This window comes from Zootoca vivipara, chromosome 11, assembly GCF_965207765.1.
Source record: "Zootoca vivipara chromosome 11, rZooViv2.hap1.1, whole genome shotgun sequence".
NCBI classification, from domain to species: domain Eukaryota; kingdom Metazoa; phylum Chordata; class Lepidosauria; order Squamata; family Lacertidae; genus Zootoca; species Zootoca vivipara.
In genome coordinates this window covers 20,899,619-20,905,357 of record NC_142594.1, presented here as the reverse complement: position 1 = coordinate 20,905,357, position 5,739 = coordinate 20,899,619, and positions in this window count along the sequence as shown.

Genomic DNA, 5,739 nt, shown 5'->3' with positions numbered 1-5,739 from the left:
TCATGTTAGCTAGGGATCATGGGAGTTGTAGGCCAAAACATCTGGAGGGCCGCAGTTTGGGGATGCCTGGTCTAGTTTATATTTATCCAATATTTCCATAAGTTATGTCACATTGCAGTGCAATGTGGCATTTTGACACTTTTTAGCCACGAACGGTGTCTCAACATTCAGAAAAGTGCAAAATCTGAAAAATAGGTGTGTTCTGATCCACACATTAGTTCCAACCTGTGCATCAGGGGTGTGCAGTTCAGGTTAGTTCACAAAAACCAAATTCCTCAAGCAGCGCTGTCTTTAGCATATGCACCGTCAGGGTTCAAAGATCTGCCCAGCACACCCAAATTTACTTTAGCGCCCAAATTAACTTTTATTATGCTTATGTCAGACACCACGCTTACGCCTTATCTCTTGTTTACATCCTGACAAGTGCCGCCGCTGTGAATGACAAGTCTTTGGTGGATGAGCGCACAAAGTCAAAAGTCCTTTAGTGAAACAGTAGGTATACATTTCAGTAATCCCTAGGTATATATGTTTTTTGTTTTTCTTGATCAAAATTATTTATTATTTCATAAGAGGTAGATAGTTAACAGTTTAGGCGGCTTCAGTGGTGGGCGCTGGGCGCCCCCCAGAATTTGGCACCTGGGTGCCCCGCACCCCTTGCACCCCCAGGGTAAAGACGGCCCTGTCCTCAAGCATCCTTGGGTACAGTCATATAGAGACATCCAGGCTTCTGCACCTACCTTCTGCACGTGCCTTATGGATCAGTTCATGTCCCAACTGTGCTTTCTGCCATCGCCATCCAGCCCATCCGCCATCAGAAGCTATTCAGAAAATGCCAGGTGCCCTTGTGAATGGCTGGTGGAGCCATAGTTCAGCTATCAGAATCCTCTAGTCTTGTGTCTTCCAGGTTAGCATCTGGGACAGTTCTAGATACCAAATCTCACCCTCCTTCTAAGTCAATGTCACCCTCATAAACACTAATACTTTAATTTTAATAATCAATTGGCCAGTTAGTTTTATTCCATTTCGTGGAATCTCTCACCCACCAAAACACCCCCGTTTTCAAATAAAAGGATGCAAGGGAAATGCTGCAATAATACTTTTGGCTGACCACATGCATATTGACATATAAATACAAGTTTATCCCTAGGTAATTAATTCAATGACCCTTATCATAGAACGATTAACGTGGCGCAGTAATTTACCCTGTACAGTATAAGGCCTCAGGGGACCATTGTGGCTAATTAAGGAACTTTGAGTCTTACAAGATATGATATTACAGAGATTAAGTTCACTGATGCAGAGATCAAAAAGAGGCTGTTAGATGAACAATTCCTGCCAGTGCGTAAAATGTCCCCCTTCTCTCTTTGTTCCCAAAACTCTTTGAAAAGCTCATTCCTAGACACTTCTTTTTTTATATTTTTTTTGCAGAGTCCTAAATTGTGCTCTCTTTTCCTGACAACTTTTCAATCGCTACAAGGCTGCTATCTATCTCAATTGTATTTAATGTTTTAGTCTTGAGATGTGGCAATGGCTATCGTTACCTCTGGCTGGATCGCAGATCCTGAGTAATCTGGCGCTGTCAAATGGGGGTGGGGGGGTGGGACCATTGAATGGTGAGGAGCAGGGGAGAGAAAGAAATGTATACAGGCAACCTGTGCGCTCCCCCCACTGCATGCTTAATTAATGTTTAAAATTTGGTTGAAACAGTCAGTTATATCATAACTCCGTTGTAAAGATGCGACGCCAGATGGCGCTGAGGAGCAAAAAACTTTGTCTATGTGATTTCACATAGGGTTTTTTTCCTTTTGTTATAACGATCTAATTTTTGAGTTATTTGTAGCGTGTTTTTTTCCTGTCTGTAGATCCAGCCCAGGTCAGGTTGACTTGGATTGTTCCGGGTTGAATCAGACCCAGAATCAGATCATGCACAGCCCTTCTTGCTCCTATTGTGGAACCATCAATGCTTAACAAAGTATTTAGAACAGAAGCTAGTTGTCTGGCTCTTCCAGTGTACTTACCGTAGCATCTACTTTTGGCACACTGCTGCAAGCACCTGAAAGGAAATATTAGTGTGGATATGCCCTAGACTGGATCGTAGTATATCTGAAGGAATATCTCCACCCTCATTGTTTAGCCCCGGACATTGAGATCCTCTGAGAGTCTACTAGCAGTTCCCTCACTGTGAGAAGTGAGGTTACAGGGAACCAGAGAGAGGGCCTTCTCAGTAGTGGTGCCCTCCCTGTGGAACACCCTCCCATCAGATGCCAAGGAGATAAAGAACTACACAACTTTTAGAAGACATCAGAAGGCAGTCCTGTATCGGGAAGTTTTTAATGTTTGATGTTTTATTATGTTTTTATATGTGCTGGAAGCTGCCCAGAGTGGCTGGAGGAACCCAGCCAGATGGGCAGGGTATAAATAATAATAAAAACACTATCCACTTGTCTTGAGGGACCATGGAATGTACCTCTGGGGGTGAAGTCAAACCGCTGCCTTAGTAGCACCAAAGTGACCTCTCTAGGACACATGCCTGGGCAATGTGTATGGAAGTCCTGGGCTGCCCAGACGACAAAACTATATTCTTGCCTTATCCTCAATGATGTGGTCCAATGGAAAGCAGAACAATACATTTGGCACCAGCTTGGCTGCAGGAGTTGCCGGAAGGTGGCATACAAGGTGTCTTATGGACTCCACTCCAGACTTGTGTAGGGTTTACTCCTTAGCCTTTTCTTCTACTGAAGATGTCTTGCAAGGCAGTGGAGGTTTAAGACCAGTGCTTTCCTTCTTCTATATGGGCTACCTTCCCTGGTTGATGAGCTTCATCTGCCCCTCACTTCCCTTTACAGCATGTGCAGAAACTGCCTTCTTGACCATTGGACCCACTATTGGTCTCGTTGACTCAATCCACCAAAGCCTGTCCTCGTATGGCAGAGGAAGTCCCTAACTCGCCAAGGGTTTGAGACACATCGACTACCTTTACCTGGTTTAGGCAACTAGTCAAAGCCATTTTGGGGCTGTGGCCGCTGTCACATGCTGACAGTTTCTAGGAGCCACAGGTGAGAACTGAGTGCAGCGTGCGGACCAAAGGTAGACAGACTACCCCAGAAGGAGCATGACATGTCCCCCACCAGAGGTACTACCCATCCCCTAACACCCTCCACACCCCTTAGTGATCATAGCTGTGCATAATTGACTCATGTTCAGCTGGATCTGCCATGCACAGGCTCTCTCCTTGTGGGCACTGAAGTGTAGGTGGGTTCCCACAAGGCAAGACAGAGTGATAAAAGCAAGAACCTTTATTGAACTAACAGAACTGGACAACAGGGGCAAAGCAACTACTTATATACATTCCTGAAAGCCTGGGCCACTCCCACTCCTGACGTGATTGGCTGTCTAAACTTCCAAGCTGCAAATCACGATTCAGAGTTCAAGGGCCAATGACAGAGGCCCAAATCCTGAAATGTTCTGGGATTGGACATCATGTATCGAATCAGAACACAGGAGCTCAGAATCCTTAGTCCAGACTCAAGCTCAGGCAAACACAGACCACTGAATGCATAATAGCCACCACACTGCCAAGTACTGATGTGACTTGAAGCTTGCAAGCAAAGCCTATCAGTCGGTAGAAGAGCCTGTTAATTAATCCAGGCTTCTCCTTCCCGTTTTGTGGATGTGCCCAACACGGAGACCGACTGTGAGGAATATAAGCAATTGTGATGCAATTAATCCCACTTAATTACATTGTTTTTAGATGTTAACATAGGCTGCCTCTCTTATTAGGCAAAACGTCGCTACGTAAAATTCCAGTCACACATAATAAGGCTTTCTCCTTCTCCCACCGAGGCTGCAAATGTACTTTTAATCATACAGTGGGTGCTAAAATCCTTGTGAGTCATCAAGAGTTCTGAACATTGAGCTCCGATAACATCAGACATTGTGTTCTGAGCAATTCTGTTCTAATTTATTATTAACACACTACTAGAAAATGCCTTTGAAGCTCCCAAGCAGTAAATCATGCCAAACACACCAAATAGCAGCGACCACAGCAAATAAATTACAGTTTCCAAGTTCCAAAATATTCATCATGGTGCTGTGGGAAGAACGAGGAAATAATTGCATTACAGAGCCACCCAGAACCCTTGGAAGTCGTATCACCAGCCACAGGGTTTATATAGATTTGTTTTATTCTCGGCTGAGCACAGGAACACCCAGGTGAACATTCTTGATCAGTTGTGCCCATCAATTGCAAATTTTAAAAAATGTAAAAAAAAATGTGTATATGAGAATGAGTATATTTGTGAGAATGAAGAAACTGGAGAATGTTTACTATTTTTAAGGGTGATGGTTCTTTAAGTGGTTGATGCTGGGATAAAGTGATTCTCTGCCCTTCCTCCTTTGATGCCACAAAATAACATTCCAGAACAAAAATGACATTTTGACACTTGTTGGACTAGAGAGGAACTGAACTTACCGGTAGAGGGACCAAAACGGACCTATTCACCCAGCTCTATGCTTAATATTGGAGCAAGTCCCATGGAATGCAATTGGTCTTACTTCTGAGGAGCATAGCTGCCAAGTTATCCCTTTTTTTAAGGGAAATTCCATTATGCTGAATAGGCTTCCTCACGAGAAAAGGGAAAACTTGGCAGCTATGCTGAGGAGACATGTATAGGATTGCACTGCTACTCTCTATGCCCCAGATGCTCCGGGGTATCGAGGTTCCATTATTAGTATTATTAGCAATAATAGCATTTCTACTATTATAGACTCCCTCCTCTGGCTCAATGGCTCAAATCATATTACCTGCGTGCAGAGGTCAGGGTTTGAGTGGCAACATTAATTAAGGCGGTTATTGCTGCTCTTGTGGTCTGTGGAATAGATACTTGCACTAGCAACTATCTGATTATTTTTTCAATCACATTATGCACTTGCATGCCTATACCCCGTAACCTGGCTCCATATAGAAATATCTGCTCTGCAAACCTTCAGAGCAGAATCAATGACTCTTTTAACCATTTTCTTCAAGGAATGTTGTTGTTGTTTAGTCGTTTAGTCATGTCCGACTCTTCGTGACCCCATGGACCATAGCACGCCAGGCACTCCTGTCTTGCACTGCCTCCCGCAGTTTGGTCAAACTCATGTCCGTAGCTTCGAGAACACTGTCTCCAACCATCTCATCCTCTGTCGTCCCCTTCTCCTAGTGCCCTCAATCTTTCCCAACATCAGGGTCTTTTCCAAGGATTCTTCTCTTCTCATGAGGTGGCCAAAGTATTGGAGCCTCAGCAATTAGAGTGTAGCAATTAGATTAGAGCTGGGGAGTTCTAGTCACAAATCCTCATGCAGCTTTTAAGCTTGTTGGGTGATAGCCAGTCACCGGCTCTCTCATTCTAAGCTACCTTACAGGGATGTCGTTGTGCAATCATAAAGGGAGGGATCTTTGCTGCCCTGGCCTTCTGAGAAGGAAGGACCGGATACAAATGCAATACCAAACAAACCCAGAATGATTTTCTCCCACAGCCTGTTTTATTTGCATGATTCTTTGATAGTGTAGCAATGCATCAAAAACATTCTCAACTCCTGGAACAAAATGTGCCTTTTTCCTTTTTTACAACAGACACTCCCTTGTTTAGGAAGGAAATTCTGAATGAGCATAATGAGTTGTACATCCTGATTGGTTTTCAGCTTCAAGATCCCCCCCCCCGTCCCCTCCGGATTCAATGGCTTGCAAGGATCTGATTT